This window comes from Phyllobates terribilis, unplaced genomic scaffold, assembly GCF_046119375.1.
Source record: "Phyllobates terribilis strain yellow unplaced genomic scaffold, ASM4611937v1 Scaffold_8__6_contigs__length_399053987, whole genome shotgun sequence".
Classification (NCBI taxonomy): domain Eukaryota; kingdom Metazoa; phylum Chordata; class Amphibia; order Anura; family Dendrobatidae; genus Phyllobates; species Phyllobates terribilis.
In genome coordinates this window covers 194,540,129-194,562,361 of record NW_027362768.1, presented here as the reverse complement: position 1 = coordinate 194,562,361, position 22,233 = coordinate 194,540,129, and positions in this window count along the sequence as shown.

The following is a 22,233-nucleotide window of genomic DNA, read 5'->3' as shown; positions in this document are numbered from 1 at the left end:
ACTCACTGTGCTGTATTATAGAGCTACAGATACTCACTGTGCCTGTATATAGGGCTACAGATACTCACTGTGCTGTATATAGAGCTACAGATACTCACTGTGCTGTATATAGGGCTACAGATACTCACTGTGCTGTATATAGAGCTACAGATACTCCACTGTGCCTGTATATAGAGCTACAGATACTCACTGTGCTGTATATAGGGCTACAGATACTCACTGTGCTGTATATAGGGCTACAGATACTCACCTGTGCTGTATATAGAGCTACAGATACTCACTGTGCTGTATATAGGGCTACAGATACTCACTGTGCTGTATATAGGGCTACAGATACTCACTGTGCTGTATATAGAGCTACAGATACTCACTGTGCTGTATATAGAGCTACAGATACTCACTGTGCTGTATATAGGGCTACAGATACTCACTGTGCCTGTATATAGAGCTACAGATACTCACTGTGCTGTATATAGGGCTACAGATACTCACTGTGCTGTATATAGAGCTACAGATACTCACTGTGCCTGTATATAGAGCTACAGATACTCACTGTGCTGTATATAGGGCTACAGATACTCACTGTGCCTGTATATAGGAGCTACAGATACTCACTGTGCTGTATATAGAGCTACAGATACTCACTGTGCTGTATATAGAGCTACAGATACTCACTGTGCTGTATATAGAGCTACAGATACTCACTGTGCCTGTATATAGAGCTACAGATACTCACTGTGCTGTATATAGAGCTACAGATACTCACTGTGCTGTATATAGAGCTACAGATACTCACTGTGCTGTATATAGGGCTACAGATACTCACTGTGCTGTATATAGGGCTACAGATACTCACTGTGCCTGTATATAGAGCTACAGATACTCACTGTGCTGTATATAGAGCTACAGATACTCACTGTGCTGTATATAGGGCTACAGATACTCACTGTGCTGTATATAGGAGCTACAGATACTCACTGTGCCTGTATATAGGAGCTACAGATACTCACTGTGCCTGTATATAGAGCTACAGATACTCACTGTGCCTGTATATAGAGCTACAGATACTCACTGTGCTGTATATAGGGCTACAGATACTCACTGTGCCTGTATATAGAGCTACAGATACTCACTGTGCTGTATATAGAGCTACAGATACTCACTGTGCTGTATATAGAGCTACAGATACTCACTGTGCTGTATATAGAGCTACAGATACTCACTGTGCTGTATATAGGGCTACAGATACTCACTGTGCTGTATATAGAGCTACAGATACTCACTGTGCTGTATATAGAGCTACAGATACTCACTGTGCTGTATATAGGACTACAGATACTCACTGTGCTGTATATAGGACTACAGATACTCACTGTGCCTGTATATAGAGCTACAGATACTCACTGTGCTGTATATAGGGCTACAGATACTCACTGTGCTGTATATAGAGCTACAGATACTCACTGTGCTGTATATAGAGCTATAGATACTCACTGTGCTGTATATAGAGGCTACAGATACTCACTGTGCCTGTATATAGAGCTACAGATACTCCACTGTGCTGTATATAGGGCTACAGATACTCACTGTGCTGTATATAGGGCTACAGATACTCACTGTGCTGTATATAGGGCTACAGATACTCACTGTGCCTGTATATAGAGCTACAGATACTCACTGTGCCTGTATATAGGACTACAGATACTCACTGTGCTGTATATAGAGCTACAGATACTCACTGTGCTGTATATAGAGCTACAGATACTCACTGTGCTGTATATAGGGCTACAGATACTCACTGTGCTGTATATAGGCTACAGATACTCACTGTGCTGTATATAGGGCTACAGATACTCACTGTGCCTGTATATAGGGTTACAGATACTCACTGTGCCTGTATATAGGGCTACAGATACTCACTGTGCCTGTATATAGGGCTACAGATACTCACTGTGCTGTATATAGAGCTACAGATACTCACTGTGCTGTATATAGAGCTACAGATACTCACTGTGCTGTATATAGAGCTACAGATACTCACTGTGCTGTATATAGGGCTACAGACACTCACTGTGCCTGTATATAGAGCTACAGATACTCACTGTGCCTGTATATAGAGCTACAGATACTCACTGTGCCTGTATATAGAGCTACAGATACTCACTGTGCTGTATATAGAGCTACAGATACTCACTGTGCCTGTATATAGGGCTACAGATACTCACTGTGCCTGTATATAGAGCTACAGATACTCACTGTGCTGTATATAGGGCTACAGATACTCACTGTGCTGTATATAGAGCTACAGATACTCACTGTGCCTGTATATAGAGCTACAGATACTCACTGTGCTGTATATAGAGCTACAGATACTCACTGTGCCTGTATATAGAGTTACAGATACTCACTGTGCCTGTATATAGGGTTACAGATACTCACTGTGCTGTATATAGAGCTACAGATACTCACTGTGCTGTATATAGAGCTACAGATACTCACTGTGCTGTATATAGAGCTACAGATACTCACTGTGCCTGTATATAGGGCTACAGATACTCACTGTGCCTGTATATAGAGCTACAGATACTCACTGTGCCTGTATATAGAGCTACAGATACTCACTGTGCTGTATATAGGGCTACAGATACTCACTGTGCCTGTATATAGAGCTACAGATACTCACTGTGCTGTATATAGAGCTACAGATACTCACTGTGCCTGTATATAGGGCTACAAATACTCACTGTGCTGTATATAGAGCTACAGATACTCACTGTGCCTGTATATAGGGCTACAGATACTCACTGTGCTGTATATAGAGCTACAGATACTCACTGTGCCTGTATATAGAGCTACAGATACTCACTGTGCTGTATATAGGGCTACAGATACTCACTGTGCTGTATATAGAGCTACAGATACTCACTGTGCTGTATATAGGGCTACAGATACTCACTGTGCTGTATATAGGGCTATAGATACTCACTGTGCCTGTATATAGAGCTACAGATACTCACTGTGCTGTATATAGAGCTACAGATACTCACTGTGCCTGTATATAGGGCTACAGATACTCACTGTGCTGTATATAGGGCTACAGATACTCACTGTGCCTGTATATAGAGCTACAGATACTCACTGTGCTGTATATAGGGCTACAGATACTCACTGTGCCTGTATATAGAGCTACAGATACTCACTGTGCTGTATATAGAGCTACAGATACTCACTGTGCCTGTATATAGAGCTACAGATACTCACTGTGCTGTATATAGGGCTACAGATACTCACTGTGCTGTATATAGAGCTACAGATACTCACTGTGCTGTATATAGAGCTACAGATACTCACTGTGCCTGTATATAGAGCTACAGATACTCACTGTGCTGTATATAGGGCTACAGATACTCACTGTGCTGTATATAGGGCTACAGATACTCACTGTGCCTGTATATAGAGCTACAGATACTCACTGTGCCTGTATATAGGGCTACAGATACTCACTGTGCTGTATATAGAGCTACAGATACTCACTGTGCTGTATATAGAGCTACAGATACTCACTGTGCTGTATATAGAGCTACAGATACTCACTGTGCCTGTATATAGGGCTACAGATACTCACTGTGCCTGTATATAGAGCTACAGATACTCACTGTGCCTGTATATAGAGCTACAGATACTCACTGTGCTGTATATAGGGCTACAGATACTCACTGTGCTGTATATAGAGCTACAGATACTCACTGTGCTGTATATAGAGCTACAGATACTCACTGTGCCTGTATATAGGGCTACAGATACTCACTGTGCTGTATATAGAGCTACAGATACTCACTGTGCCTGTATATAGGACTACAGATACTCACTGTGCTGTATATAGAGCTACAGATACTCACTGTGCCTGAATATAGAGCTACAGATACTCACTGTGCTGTATATAGGGCTACAGATACTCACTGTGCTGTATATAGAGCTAGCTACAGATACTCACTGTGCTGTATATAGAGCTACAGATACTCACTGTGCCTGTATATAGGGCTACAGATACTCACTGTGCTGTATATAGGGCTACAGATACTCACTGTGCTGTATATAGAGCTACAGATACTCACTGTGCTGTATATAGGGCTACAGATACTCACTGTGCCTGTATATAGAGCTACAGATACTCACTGTGCTGTATATAGAGCTACAGATACTCACTGTGCCTGTATATAGAGCTACAGATACTCACTGTGCTGTATATAGGGCTACAGATACTCACTGTGCTGTATATAGAGCTACAGATACTCACTGTGCTGTATATAGAGCTACAGATACTCACTGTGCCTGTATATAGAGCTACAGATACTCACTGTGCTGTATATAGGGCTACAGATACTCACTGTGCTGTATATAGGGCTACAGATACTCACTGTGCTGTATATAGAGCTACAGATACTCACTGTGCCTGTATATAGAGCTACAGATACTCACTGTGCTGTATATAGAGCTACAGATACTCACTGTGCCTGTATATAGAGCTACAGATACTCACTGTGCTGTATATAGGGCTACAGATACTCACTGTGCTGTATATAGAGCTACAGATACTCATTGTGCCTGTATATAGAGCTACAGATACTCACTGTGCTGTATATAGAGCTACAGATACTCACTGTGCCTGTATATAGAGCTACAGATACTCACTGTGCTGTATATAGAGCTACAGATACTCACTGTGCTGTATATAGAGCTACAGATACTCACTGTGCCTGTATATAGAGCTACAGATACTCACTGTGCTGTATATAGGGCTACAGATACTCACTGTGCTGTATATAGAGCTACAGATACTCACTGTGCTGTATATAGAGCTACAGATACTCACTGTGCCTGTATATAGGGCTACAGATACTCACTGTGCTGTATATAGGACTACAGATACTCACTGTGCCTGTATATAGAGCAACAGATACTCACTGTGCCTGTATATAGGACTACAGATACTCACTGTGCCTGTATATAGGACTACAGATACTCACTGTGCCTGTATATAGGACTACAGATACTCACTGTGCCTGTATATAGAGCTACAGATACTCACTGTGCTGTATATATGACTACAGATACTCACTGTGCCTGTATATAGAGCTACAGATACTCACTGTGCCTGTATATAGGAATACAGATACTCACTGTGCCTGTATATAGGACTACAGATACTCACTGTGCCTGTATATAGAGCTACAGATACTCACTGTGCCTGTGTATAGGACTACAGATACTCGCTGTGCCTGTATATAGGACTACAGATATTCACTGTGCCTGTATATAGGACTACAGATACTCACTGTGCCTGTATATAGGACTACAGATACTCACTGTGCCTGTATATAGAGCTACAGATACTCACTGTGCCTGTATATAGGACTACAGATACTCACTGTGCCTGTATATAGAGCTACAGATACTCACTGTGCCTGTATATAGGACTACAGATACTCACTGTGCCTGTATATAGAGCTACAGATACTCACTGTGCTGTATATAGGACTACAGATACTCACTGTGCTGTATATAGAGCTACAGATACTCACTGTGCCTGTATATAGAGCTACAGATACTCACTGTGCTGTATATAGAGCTACAGATACTCACTGTGCTGTATATAGAGCTACAGATACTCACTGTGCCTGTATATAGAGCTACAGATACTCACTGTGCTGTTTATAGGACTACAGATACTCACTGTGCTGTATATAGAGCTACAGATACTCACTGTGCTGTATATAGAGCTACAGATACTCACTGTGCTGTATATAGGGCTACAGATACTCACTGTGTCTGTATATAGAGCTACAGATACTCACTGTGCTGTATATAGAGCTACAGATACTCACTGTGCTGTATATAGAGCTACAGATACTCACTGTGCCTGTATATAGAGCTACAGATACTCACTGTGCTGTATATAGGACTACAGATACTCACTGTGCTGTATATAGAGCTACAGATACTCACTGTGCTGTATATAGGACTACAGATACTCACTGTGCCTGTAAATAGAGCTACAGATACTCACTGTGCCTGTATATAGAGCTACAGATACTCACTGTGCCTGTATATAGAGCTACAGATACTCACTGTGCCTGTATATAGAGCTACAGATACTCACTGTGCCTGTATATAGGACTACAGATACTCACTGTGCCTGTATATAGCACTACAGATACTCACTGTGCCTGTATATAGGACTACAGATACTCACTGTGCCTGTATATAGGACTACAGATACTCACTGTGCCTGTATATAGGACTACAGATACTCACTGTGCCTGTATATAGGACTACAGATACTCACTGTGCCTGTATATAGGACTACAGATACTCACTGTGCCTGTATATAGGGCTACAGATACTCACTGTGCTGTATATAGGACTACAGATACTCACTGTGCTGTATATAGAGCTACAGATACTCACTGTGCCTGTATATAGAGCTACAGATACTCACTGTGCCTGTATATAGAGCTACAGATACTCACTGTGCTGTATATAGAGCTACAGATACTCACTGTGCTGTATATAGGGCTACCGATACTCACTGTGACTGTATATAGGGCTACAGATACTCACTGTGCCTGTATATAGGACTACAGATACTCACTGTGCCTGTATATAGAGCTACAGATACTCACTGTGCTGTATATAGAGCTACAGATACTCACTGTGCCTGTATATAGGACTACAGATACTCACTGTGCTGTATATAGAGCTACAGATACTCACTGTGCCTGTATATAGGACTACAGATACTCACTGTGCTGTATATAGAGCTACAGATACTCACTGTGCCTGTATATAGAGCTACAGATACTCACTGTGCTGTATATAGGACTACAGATACTCACTGTGCCTGTATATAGAGCTACAGATACTCACTGTGCCTGTATATAGGGCTACAGATACTCACTGTGCTGTATATAGGACTACAGATACTCACTGTGCTGTATATAGAGCTACAGATACTCACTGTGCCTGTATATAGAGCTACAGATACTCACTGTGCTGTATATAGGGCTACAGATACTCACTGTGCCTGTATATAGAGCTACAGATACTCACTGTGCCTGTATATAGAGCTACAGATACTCACTGTGCTGTATATAGAGCTACAGATACTCACTGTGCTGTATATAGAGCTACAGATACTCACTGTGCTGTATATAGGACTACAGATACTCACTGTGCTGTATATAGAGCTACAGATACTCACTGTGCCTGTATATAGGGCTACAGATACTCACTGTGCCTGTATATAGGGCTACAGATACTCACTGTGCTGTATATAGAGCTACAGATACTCACTGTGCCTGTATATAGAGCTACAGATACTCACTGTGCTGTATATAGGGCTACAGATACTCACTGTGCCTGTATATAGAGCTACAGATACTCACTGTGCCTGTATATAGGGCTACAGATACTCACTGTGCTGTATATAGAGCTACAGATACTCACTGTGCCTGTATATAGAGCTACAGATACTCACTGTGCTGTATATAGGACTACAGATACTCACTGTGCTGTATATAGGGCTACAGATACTCACTGTGCCTGTATATAGAGCTACAGATACTCACTGTGCCTTTATATAGGGCTACAGATACTCACTGTGCCTGTATATAGAGCTACAGATACTCACTGTGCTGTATATAGAGCTACAGATACTCACTGTGCTGTATATAGGGCTACAGATACTCACTGTGCTGTATATAGGGCTACAGATACTCACTGTGCTGTATATAGGGCTGCAGATACTCACTGTGCCTGTATATAGGGTTACAGATACTCACTGTGCCTGTATATAGGGCTACAGATACTCATTGTGCTGTATATAGGGCTACAGATACTCACTGTGCCTGTATATAGGGTTACAGATACTCACTGTGCTGTATATAGGGCTACAGATACTCACTGTGCTGTATATAGGGCTGCAGATACTCTCTGTGCCTGTATATAGGGTTACAGATACTCACTGTGCCTGTATATAGGGCTACAGATACTCATTGTGCTGTATATAGGGCTACAGATACTCACTGTGCCTGTATATAGGGTTACAGATACTCACTGTGCTGTATATAGAGCTACAGATACTCACTGTGCTGTATATAGAGCTACAGATACTCACTGTGCTGTATATAGAGCTACAGATACTCACTGTGCTGTATATAGGGCTACAGACACTCACTGTGCCTGTATATAGAGCTACAGATACTCACTGTGCCTGTATATAGAGCTACAGATACTCACTGTGCCTGTATATAGAGCTACAGATACTCACTGTGCTGTATATAGAGCTACAGATACTCACTGTGCCTGTATATAGGGCTACAGATACTCACTGTGCCTGTATATAGAGCTACAGATACTCACTGTGCTGTATATAGGGCTACAGATACTCACTGTGCTGTATATAGAGCTACAGATACTCACTGTGCCTGTATATAGAGCTACAGATACTCACTGTGCTGTATATAGAGCTACAGATACTCACTGTGCCTGTATATAGGGTTACAGATACTCACTGTGCTGTATATAGAGCTACAGATACTCACTGTGCTGTATATAGAGCTACAGATACTCACTGTGCTGTATATAGAGCTACAGATACTCACTGTGCCTGTATATAGGGCTACAGATACTCACTGTCCTGTATATAGAGCTACAGATACTCACTGTGCCTGTATATAGAGCTACAGATACTCACTGTGCTGTATATAGGGCTACAGATACTCACTGTCCTGTATATAGAGCTACAGATACTCACTGTGCTGTATATAGAGCTACAGATACTCACTGTGCCTGTATATAGGGCTACAGATACTCACTGTGCCTGTATATAGGACTACAGATACTCACTGTGCCTGTATATAGAGCTACAGATACTCACTGTGCCTGTATATAGGGCTACAGATACTCACTGTGCTGTATATAGAGCTACAGATACTCACTGTGCCTGAATATAGAGCTACAGATACTCACTGTGCTGTATATAGGGCTACAGATACTCACTGTGCTGTATTTAGAGCTACAGATACTCACTGTGCTGTATATAGGGCTACAGATACTCACTGTGCTGTATATAGGGCTATAGATACTCACTGTGCCTGTATATAGAGCTACAGATACTCACTGTGCTGTATATAGAGCTACAGATACTCACTGTGCCTGTATATAGGGCTACAGATACTCACTGTGCTGTATATAGGGCTACAGATACTCACTGTGCCTGTATATAGGGCTACAGATACTCACTGTGCTGTATATAGAGCTACAGATACTCACTGTGCTGTATATAGGGCTACAGATACTCACTGTGCCTGTATATAGAGCTACAGATACTCACTGTGCTGTATATAGAGCTACAGATACTCACTGTGCCTGTATATAGAGCTACAGATACTCACTGTGCTGTATATAGGGCTACAGATACTCACTGTGCTGTATATAGAGCTACAGATACTCACTGTGCTGTATATAGAGCTACAGATACTCACTGTGCCTGTATATAGAGCTACAGATACTCACTGTGCTGTATATAGGGCTACATATACTCACTGTGCTGTATATAGGGCTACAGATACTCACTGTGCTGTATATAGAGCTACAGATACTCACTGTGCCTGTATATAGAGCTACAGATACTCACTGTGCTGTATATAGAGCTACAGATACTCACTGTGCCTGTATATAGAGCTACAGATACTCACTGTGCTGTATATAGGGCTACAGATACTCACTGTGCTGTATATAGAGCTACAGATACTCACTGTGCTGTATATAGAGCTACAGATACTCACTGTGCTGTATATAGAGCTACAGATACTCACTGTGCCTGTATATAGAGCTACAGATACTCACTGTGCTGTATATAGGGCTACAGATACTCACTGTGCTGTATATAGAGCTACAGATACTCACTGTGCTGTATATAGGGCTACAGATACTCACTGTGCCTGTATATAGGGCTACAGATACTCACTGTGCTGTATATAGGACTACAGATACTCACTGTGCCTGTATATAGGACTACAGATACTCACTGTGCCTGTATATAGGGCTACAGATACTCACTGTGCCTGTATATAGAGCAACAGATACTCACTGTGCCTGTATATAGGACTACAGATACTCACTGTGCCTGTATATAGGACTACAGATACTCACTGTGCCTGTATATAGGACTACAGATACTCACTGTGCCTGTATATAGAGCTACAGATACTCACTGTGCTGTATATATGACTACAGATACTCACTGTGCCTGTATATAGAGCTACAGATACTCACTGTGCCTGTATATAGGAATACAGATACTCACTGTGCCTGTATATAGGACTACAGATACTCACTGTGCTGTATATAGAGCTACAGATACTCACTGTGCCTGTGTATAGGACTACAGATACTCACTGTGCCTGTATATAGGACTACAGATACTCACTGTGCCTGTATATAGGACTACAGATACTCACTGTGCCTGTATATAGGACTACAGATACTCACTGTGCCTGTATATAGAGCTACAGATTCTCACTGTGCCTGTATATAGAGCTACAGATACTCACTGTGCCTGTATATAGGACTACAGATACTCACTGTGCCTGTATATAGAGCTACAGATACTCACTGTGCTGTATATAGGACTACAGATACTCACTGTGCTGTATATAGAGCTACAGATACTCACTGTGCCTGTATATAGAGCTACAGATACTCACTGTGCTGTATATAGAGCTACAGATACTCACTGTGCTGTATATAGAGCTACAGATACTCACTGTGCCTGTATATAGAGCTACAGATACTCACTGTGCTGTATATAGGACTACAGATACTCACTGTGCCTGTATATACGGCTACAGATACTCACTGTGCCTGTATATAGAGCTACAGATACTCACTGTGCTGTATATAGGACTACAGATACTCACTGTGCTGTATATAGAGCTACAGATACTCACTGTGCTGTATATAGGACTACAGATACTCACTGTGCCTGTAAATAGAGCTACAGATACTCACTGTGCCTGTATATAGGACTACAGATACTCACTGTGCCTGTATATAGGACTACAGATACTCACTGTGCTGTATATAGGACTACAGATACTCACTGTGCTGTATATAGAGCTACAGATACTCACTGTGCCTGTATATAGAGCTACAGATACTCACTGTGCTGTATATAGAGCTACAGATACTCACTGTGCTGTATATAGAGCTACAGATACTCACTGTGCCTGTATATACGGCTACAGATACTCACTGTGCCTGTATATAGAGCTACAGATACTCACTGTGCTGTATATAGAGCTACAGATACTCACTGTGCTGTATATAGGGCTACCGATACTCACTGTGCCTGTATATAGGGCTACAGATACTCACTGTGCCTGTATATAGGACTACAGATACTCACTGTGCCTGTATATAGAGCTACAGATACTCACTGTGCTGTATATAGAGCTACAGATACTAACTGTGCCTGTATATAGAGCTACAGATACTCACTGTGCTGTATATAGGACTACAGATACTCACTGTGCTGTATATAGGGCTACAGATACTCACTGTGCCTTTATATAGGGCTACAGATACTCACTGTGCCTGTATATAGAGCTACAGATACTCACTGTGCTGTATATAGAGCTACAGATACTCACTGTGCTGTATATAGGACTACAGATACTCACTGTGCTGTATATAGAGCTACAGATACTCACTGTGCCTGTATATAGGACTACAGATACTCACTGTGCTGTATATAGGACTACAGATACTCACTGTGCCTGTATATAGAGCTACAGATACTCACTGTGCTGTATATAGAGCTACAGATACTCACTGTGCCTGTATATAGAGCTACAGATACTCACTGTGCTGTATATAGGACTACAGATACTCACTGTGCTGTATATAGGACTACAGATACTCACTGTGCTGTATATAGAGCTACAGATACTCACTGTGCCTGTATATAGAGCTACAGATACTCACTGTGCTGTATATAGGGCTACAGATACTCACTGTGCTGTATATAGAGCTACAGATACTCACTGTGCCTGTATATAGGACTACAGATACTCACTGTGCTGTATATAGGGCTACAAATACTCACTGTGCTGTATATAGAGCTACAGATACTCACTGTGCTGTATATAGGGCTACAGATACTCACTGTGCTGTATATATAGCTACAGATACTCACTGTGCCTGTATATAGGGCTACAGATACTCACTGTGCTGTATATAGAGCTACAGATACTCACTGTGCCTGTATATAGAGCTACAGATACTCAATGTGCTGTATATAGGGCTACAGATACTCACTGTGCTGTATATAGAGCTACAGATACTCACTGTGCTGTATATAGAGCTACAGATACTCACTGTGCTGTATATAGGGCTACAGATACTCACTGTGCCTGTATATAGGGCTACAGATACTCACTGTGCTGTATATAGGACTACAGATACTCACTGTGCTGTATATAGGACTACAGATACTCACTGTGCCTGTATATAGAGCTACAGATACTCACTGTGCTGTATATAGAGCTACAGATACTCAATGTGCTGTATATAGGGCTACAGATACTCACTGTGCTGTATATAGAGCTACAGATACTCACTGTGCCAGTATATAGAGCTACAGATACTCACTGGGCAGTATATAGAGCTACAGATACTCACTGTGCTGTATATAGAGCTACAGATACTCACTGTGCTGTATATAGGGCTACAGATACTCACTGTGCATGTATATAGGGCTACAGATACTCACTGTGCTGTATATAGGACTACAGATACTCACTGTGCTGTATATAGGACTACAGATACTCACTGTGCCTGTATATAGAGCTACAGATACTCACTGTGCTGTATATAGAGCTACAGATACTCAATGTGCTGTATATAGGGCTACAGATACTCACTGTGCTGTATATAGAGCTACAGATACTCACTGTGCCAGTATATAGAGCTACAGATACTCACTGTGCTGTATATAGAGCTACAGATACTCACTGTGCTGTATATAGGGCTACAGATACTCACTGTGCCTGTATATAGAGCTACAGATACTCACTGTGCCAGTATATAGAGCTACAGATACTCACTGTGCTGTATATAGAGCTACAGATACTCACTGTGCTGTATATAGAGCTACAGATACTCACTGTGCTGTATATAGAGCTACAGATACTCACTGTGCTGTATATAGAGCTACAGATACTCACTGTGCCAGTATATAGAGCTACAGATACTCACTGTGCTGTATATAGAGCTACAGATACTCACTGTGCTGTATATAGAGCTACAGATACTCAATGTGCTGTATATAGGGCTACAGATACTCACTGTGCTGTATATAGAGCTACAGATACTCACTGTGCCTGTATATAGAGCTACAGATACTCAATGTGCTGTATATAGAGCTACAGATACTCACTGTGCTGTATATAGAGCTACAGATACTCACTGTGCCAGTATATAGAGCTACAGATACTCACTGTGCTGTATATAGAGCTACAGATACTCACTGTGCTGTATATAGGGCTACAGATACTCACTGTGCCTGTATATAGAGCTACAGATACTCACTGTGCCTGTATATAGGACTACAGATACTCACTGTGCCTGTATATAGGACTACAGATACTCACTGTGCCTGTATATAGGACTACAGATACTCACTGTGCCTGTATATAGAGCTACAGATACTCACTGTGCTGTATATATGACTACAGATACTCACTGTGCCTGTATATAGAGCTACAGATACTCACTGTGCCTGTATATAGGACTACAGATACTCACTGTGCCTGTATATAGGACTACAGATACTCACTGTGCTGTATATAGGGCTACAGATACTCACTGTGCTGTATATAGGGCTACAGATACTCACTGTGCTGTATATAGAGCTACAGATACTCACTGTGCTGTATATAGGACTACAGATACTCACTGTGCCTGTATATAGAGCTACAGATACTCACTGTGCCTGTATATAGGACTACAGATACTCACTGTGCCTGTATATAGGACTACAGATACTCACTGTGCCTGTATATAGGACTACAGATACTCACTGTGCCTGTATATAGGGCTACAGATACTCACTGTGCCTGTATATAGGGCTACAGATACTCACTGTGCCTGTATATAGGACTACAGATACTCACTGTGCTGTATATAGGGCTACAGATACTCACTGTGCTGTATATAGGGCTACAGATACTCACTGTGCCTGTATATAGGGCTACAGATACTCACTGTGCCTGTATATAGGACTACAGATACTCACTGTGCCTGTATATAGGACTACAGATACTCACTGTGCCTGTATATAGGACTACAGATACTCACTGTGCATGTATATAGGACTACAGATACTCACTGTGCTGTATATAGGGCTACAGATACTCACTGTGCTGTATATAGGGCTACAGACACTCACTGTGCCTGTATATAGAGCTACAGATACTCACTGTGCCTGTATATAGAGCTACAGATACTCACTGTGCCTGTATATAGAGCTACAGATACTCACTGTGCTGTATATAGGACTACAGATACTCACTGTGCCTGTATATAGAGCTACAGATACTCACTGTGCCTGTATATAGGGCTACAGATACTCACTGTGCCTGTACATAGAGCTACAGATACTCACTGTGCCTGTATATAGAGCTACAGATACTCACTGTGCTGTATATAGAGCTACAGATACTCACTGTGCCTGTATATAGAGCTACAGATACTCACTGTGCCTGTATATAGAGCTACAGATACTCACTGTGCTGTATATAGGACTACAGATACTCACTGTGCCTGTATATAGAGCTACAGATACTCACTGTGCCTGTATATAGGGCTACAGATACTCACTGTGCTGTATATAGAGCTACAGATACTCACTGTGCTGTATATAGAGCTACAGATACTCACTGTGCCTGTATATAGAGCTACAGATACTCACTGTGCTGTATATAGGACTACAGATACTCACTGTGCCTGTATATAGAGCTACAGATACTCACTGTGCCTGTATATAGGGCTACAGATACTCACTGTGCCTGTACATAGAGCTACAGATACTCACTGTGCCTGTATATAGGGCTACAGATACTCACTGTGCCTGTATATAGAGCTACAGATACTCACTGTGCTGTATATAGGACTACAGGTACTCACTGTGCTGTATATAGAGCTACAGATACTCACTGTGCTGTATATAGGACTACAGATACTCACTGTGCCTGTATATAGGGCTACAGATACTCACTGTGCTGTATATAGGACTACAGATACTCACTGTGCCTGTATATAGGACTACAGATACTCACTGTGCCTGTATATAGGGCTACAGATACTCACTGTGCCTGTATATAGAGCTACAGATACTCACTGTGCTGTATATAGAGCTACAGATACTCACTGTGCTGTATATAGAGCTACAGATACTCACTGTGCCTGTATATAGGACTACAGATACTCACTGTGCTGTATATAGAGCTACAGATACTCACTGTGCTGTATATAGGACTACAGATACGCACTGTGCTGTATATAGAGCTACAGATACTCACTGTGCCTGTATATAGGACTACAGATACTCACTGTGCTGTATATAGGACTACAGATACTCACTGTGCTGTATATAGGACTACAGATACTCACTGTGCTGTATATAGAGCTACAGATACTCACTGTGCCTGTATATAGGACTACAGATACTCACTGTGCCTGTATATAGGACTACAGATACTCACTGTGCTGTATATAGAGCTACAGATACTCACTGTGCCTGTATATAGGACTACAGATACTCACTGTGCTGTATATAGGACTACAGATACTCACTGTGCTGTATATAGGACTACAGATACTCACTGTGCCTGTATATAGAGCTACAGATACTCACTGTGCTGTATATAGGACTACAGATACTCACTGTGCCTGTATATAGGACTACAGATACTCACTGTGCTGTATATAGAGCTACAGATACTCACTGTGCCTGTATATAGGACTACAGATACTCACTGTGCTGTATATAGGACTACAGATACTCACTGTGCTGTATATAGGACTACAGATACTCACTGTGCTGTATATAGAGCTACAGATACTCACTGTGCCTGTATATAGGACTACAGATACTCACTGTGCCTGTATATAGGACTACAGATACTCACTGTGCTGTATATAGAGCTACAGATACTCACTGTGCCTGTATATAGGACTACAGATACTCACTGTGCTGTATATAGGACTACAGATACTCACTGTGCTGTATATAGGACTACAGATACTCACTGTGCCTGTATATAGAGCTACAGATACTCACTGTGCTGTATATAGGACTACAGATACTCACTGTGCCTGTATATAGGACTACAGATACTCACTGTGCTGTATATAGGACTACAGATACTCACTGTGCTGTATATAGAGCTACAGATACTCACTGTGCTGTATATAGGACTACAGATACTCACTGTGCTGTATATAGGACTACAGATACTCACTGTGCCTGTACATAGAGCTACAGATACTCACTGTGCCTGTATATAGGGCTACAGATACTCACTGTGCCTGTATATAGAGCTACAGATACTCACTGTGCTGTATATAGAGCTACAGATACTCACTGTGCTGTATATAGAGCTACAGATACTCACTGTGCCTGTATATAGAGCTACAGATACTCACTGTGCTGTATATAGAGCTACAGATACTCACTGTGCCTGTATATAGAGCTACAGATACTCACTGTGCTGTATATAGGGCTACAGATATGACGCGCCCACTGGGCCATATTCTTTAGGGGAATACCCGGAGCCGGATCAGATGGGGGTTGTAGTCTCCGAGTGGCTGTGACCCGGTCCGTGCCCAGGGTGTCAAGCTCAGTGTGTGGCAGTCCTTACTGATGTTACTAAAGTTCTTTATGTCGACTACGCCACCCGTTGAATTGCGGTCACTACGGCCGCCGCTGCAGCAGGGTCCGCTGAGGCTGATGGTGTTTGTGCAGCTTAGGTAGTATAACCCCCAATGGGAGGGGTATAGCCTCAGGGGGTCAGGTGCAGAGGATGGTGGTTGTGGAAGTGCAGGGATGATGGTAATGAGAGTCAGAGTCGGGCTGTGCAGTTCAGGGTTCTTTACTTACTGCAGATGTTCCGGTCACTCCGGCCTTGAGTGACCACCCGAGCCGTGCTGCGTCCACCAGGTCCTGGACTCGGCCAACCCCCAAGTAGTTCTGGAGCGTGGTTCTGAGCTCCCGTTCTGTCCTGTCCTCGTCTCTGGCCTTCCCCACCAGGGATCCACCTATGTCCGGCTCCCTCGGGCCTCTTGTTGGCGAACCCTTGCCTCTGGGTTCCCTGACCCTATGCGTGGTCTGCCTTCTGGGTGGATATGGTGGGTGGCCGTGGCAGATGCTGCCCACGGCCTCCGGTCTCTGGCTGAGGTATGCTGTAGCCCCCACCAGTTTGGGATCCGGTACCCTGTTGCCAACTCTTCACCCTGTGATTGTATTTGGGGTCTCAGAGTTCCTTCTTTCTCCCCCTCTGGGTCTTTCAAACTCCTCTCTCACTCTTGGGCTGGAGCTGCTCTGCTCTTCTGCTCTCTTCCACTGCTCTGCAAAGACTTACTTCTCACAGACTGACTGACTGACTGTGGCTGACTGACCCTGATCTTAGATGGTGCCCACCTTAAATACTCCCTCTATGTGTGAGCTCAGGTGACCAGCACCCAATGAGCTCCTAACTTTACCCAGGCTGCTCCCCCTATCTGCCCCTACACTACTGGGATGTACCACCCCCCTCCCACTCCAGCCAAGGACAGACTCGGTCGTACCTGCACATTTCTAAGTGGGAGTACCGTTGGTCTGCCCTCCGGAAATGGGATGTGTGTAGTGCATGCAGCTGACTGAGCTCAGTTCCACACTCCATCCTTACCCGGGAGTGGAATACCACACCTCTGGCTGAGGTGCAATACCCCTGTAGCAGCCGAATCCTCAGGGTGCTACATTCCCCCCTGGTAAATCACAGCACGTCCTCGGGCTGTAAGATATAAACAACACCAAAACATACAATTTTTGCATAAACAACATAATAAAACATCATATAAAACTTTTCATATAAAACTTTTCATTAGAAACATTCTTGTCTTCTGGTACCTCCGGTCACGGTGCAACTTGTGACCGGGTAAAGTGCTACAGTCTCTTAAAGAAAATGGTTTCCTATAAAACCGGTAGGGGGCGCTTTAGGAAGCGCAACTATATACAAAGGGATATGGCCGCTCTCAGTCCTCGGCCAGGTATTAGGAAAGGGATGACCGCTCTCAGTCCTCGGTCAGTGGGAATAGGGACACACGGGGTTAACAGTTCACTCTTGTCCCAACGGGGACATATTTTAAGCAGCAACAGTTCTTATACCCTGACGGGTAACTTTATACAGTCTCTTCACTACCGTACTCAACGACGGCGTCCTCCTGCTCTTTCTTTGTGGACTGTTTCAGTTTCAGACCCGTCCGGGTCCTCTTGCTCCTCCTCACACCGCAGCTCCTCCTCCGTCAGGCGATGCACATGGAGAGCGTAGGGTCCTTTGGCACACTTGTGCCGGGTGAAGGTGACCTCGTCCCCTATATACAGGTCACGACCTCTGTGTCCCTCCGGTAGGTGGGACTCAACGTCTCTTCTTGTCACGAAGACGTCGCCTGGGGTGCGGTGATCTCGGATGAAGCCCCACCCGTGCTGCATATTAAACTTGATCACAGTCCCGGTGGAAGGGGGACCATGAGCTGCACGGGGACTCCTCCTGGCCCGGCTCTTCTGCTCCGCGCTCTTTGTTTGGGCTTGTTGTTCCCGGACCCGCCTCTCTCTCCGCTCCCTCTCAAAGACCTCGAGCTGCTGGCGGCAGCACTCTGCACGCTCCGCTGCGGCTGCCCGAGTCTCCTGAGTGAACCCCATGAGATCTTCTCCGGTGGGGTCCCACTCAAACTGTGCCTCCTCTAGCGGGGGCGAGGTCCTTTTTACGGGCTTTGGAACCGGAATCAGGGGTTCGTCTAGGGGTCTCTCTTTCCGGAGTCGGGGATGGTGAAACTCCGGTGGCCATATAAAGGGCTGCCCATCCGGGCACGTATGTTGGGCGAACAGATCTTCTCCCAGATGCGGCACTCTTGGTTTTATGGGCGCGGTGGTGGTGGCGCCCGGGTTGCCCAGGCCTTGCGGCCAGGCCTGGGGCACCTGGAAGGTGAAGGGCACCGTAAGAACGGCGGCGCCCTGGGCTACTTGGCCCTGCGACCAGGCAGGTGGCTCCGCGGAGGTAGGGGGCGCTGTTGGTATTGCGGCGCCCGGGGGTACTAGGCCTTGCGACCAGGCTGGTGGTACTTCCTGCTTGGTCACGCTCGGGGTCGAGGCGTGTGACGTCACAGGGGTCGCGGCTGCGGCTTCCGGTTTAGGCCTAGTCTGTGGCGGTGACGTTGCGGTTACGGGCACGGCAGGGGGTACTTCGGGCTCTGCGACGGGGAGCTGGGGCAGGTACGCGGTTTCCCGGTTTGGGGTAGAGACGTCCCCTTTACCTGCCTCCTTTCGTTCGGCTCCCTTCTCGGCGCCGTCTCCGGCCTTGAGTCCTCCTGCGCCATCCTCAGAGGCGGTCTGTCTCCTCGTCTCGGGTGGCGTGCTCCGCGGACGGGTTCTTGTCTGCTGGGCCATCTCTCGGCTCCACTCCGCCAACGTCTCTCGTTGCACCCGGGCCATCCTCCGTGCGAGGCCCTCCAGCGCAGTCTGTGCACACTCCCGATCTCGGGGGAGCTGTGCCAAGACCTCCACTAAGCCTAGTGGGGTCGTTGCTTCTAGCAGGCTCCTGACCAACGGGTCGGTGCTGCTCTGCTCTCCTCCCGCTGTCTCCAGCAGGCCTTCTGGAGTGGCGACCGGCAACAGGCTCCTGACCACTGGGTCGGTGCTGCCTGGAGTGGCGGCCCGCATCAGGCTCCTGACCACTGGGTCGGTGCTGCCTGGCTCTCCCTCCATCTCCGGGTGTGCTTTCTCTGGACTCTGCTCCAGGCTTCTTGTCTCCGGGTGCGCTCTCTCCAGACTGCTCCATGCGACACCCATCTTTGTTCTCTTGTTCTCAGTCCTCCCACTTCGAGGGCGGTCCCGGGGCCACTTGGTGATTGTCAGCTCCAGGGGCAGTTCTTTCACGCTGACAGACACCTCTAGCATCACAGTCTCTGTTGGTGGGGGCGGTTTCCACTTTTGGCGCCATGTTCGGTCCTGGCCCACGATGGGAGGCGGCCTCTTGCCACCCTCTGGCACGCCCATAATGGCGTCCGCTCTTCCAAGGCGGGAAATCTTTGGAAATGGCGGGAATCGCTTCCCAGTGGCGGGAAACTCCATGGATGGCGGGAAAAAGCTGCAAATGGCGGACAACCGGCGGGAAACGACCTGTGATGGGGCCCGATGGCGGGGACCCTCCGGAACCGGCAGGAGACTTCTTTTTGAGGTAAACTTGTTCTTTTCTTCAGGCACGCAGTACCCGGGTGTTGCGGGCACGTTATCCTGCCGACTACGCCAAAGTTGACGCGCCCCCTGGGCCATATTCTTTAGGGGAATACCCGGAGCCGGATCAGATGGGGGTTGTAGTCTCCGAGTGGCTGTGACCCGGTCCGTGCCCAGGGTGTCAAGCTCAGTGTGTGGCAGTCCTTACTGATGTTACTAAAGTTCTTTATGTCGACTACGCCACCCGTTGAATTGCGGTCACTACGGCCGCCGCTGCAGCAGGGTCCGCTGAGGCTGATGGTGTTTGTGCAGCTTAGGTAGTATAACCCCCAACGGGAGGGGTATAGCCTCAGGGGGTCAGGTGCAGAGGATGGTGGTTGTGGAAGTGCAGGGATGATGGTAATGAGAGTCAGAGTTGGGCTGTGCAGTTCAGGGTTCTTTACTTACTGCAGATGTTCCGGTCACTCCGGCCTTGAGTGACCACCCGAGCCGTGCTGCGTCCACCAGGTCCTGGACTCGGCCAACCCCCAAGTAGTTCTGGAGCGTGGTTCTGAGCTCCCGTTCTGTCCTGTCCTCGTCTCTGGCCTTCCCCACCAGGGATCCACCTATGTCCGGCTCCCTCGGGCCTCTTGTTGGCGAACCCTTGCCTCTGGGTTCCCTGACCCTATGCGTGGTCTGCCTTCTGGGTGGATATGGTGGGTGGCCGTGGCAGATGCTGCCCACGGCCTCCGGTCTCTGGCTGAGGTATGCTGTAGCCCCCACCAGTTTGGGATCCGGTACCCTGTTGCCAACTCTTCACCCTGTGATTGTATTTGGGGTCTCAGAGTTCCTTCTTTCTCCCCCTCTGGGTCTTTCAAACTCCTCTCTCACTCTTGGGCTGGGGCTGCTCTGCTCTTCTGCTCTCTTCCACTGCTCTGCAAAGACTTACTTCTCACAGACTGACTGACTGACTGTGGCTGACTGACCCTGATCTTAGATGGTGCCCACCTTAAATACTCCCTCTATGTGTGAGCTCAGGTGACCAGCACCCAATGAGCTCCTAACTTTACCCAGGCTGCTCCCCCTATCTGCCCCTACACTACTGGGATGTACCACCCCCCTCCCACTCCAGCCAAGGACAGACTCGGTCGTACCTGCACATTTCTAAGTGGGAGTACCGTTGGTCTGCCCTCCGGAAATTGGATGTGTGTAGTGCATGCAGCTTACTGAGCTCAGCTCCACACTCCATCCTTACCCGGGAGTGGAATATCACACCTCTGGGTTGAGGTGCAATACCCCTGTAGCAGCCGAATCCTCAGGGTGCTACAGATACTCACTGTGCCTGTATATAGAGCTACAGATACTCACTGTGCTGTATATAGAGCTACAGATACTCACTGTGCTGTATATAGAGCTACAGATACTCACTGTGCTGTATATAGGACTACAGATACTCACTGTGCCTGTATATAGAGCTACAGATACTCACTGTGCCTGTATATAGAGCTACAGATACTCACTGTGATGTATATAGAGCTACAGATACTCACTGTGCTGTATATAGAGCTACAGATACTCACTGTGCCTGTATATAGAGCTACAGATACTCACTGTGATGTGTATAGAGCTACAGATACTCACTGTGATGTATATAGAGCTACAGATACTCACTGTGCCTGTATATAGAGCTACAGATACTC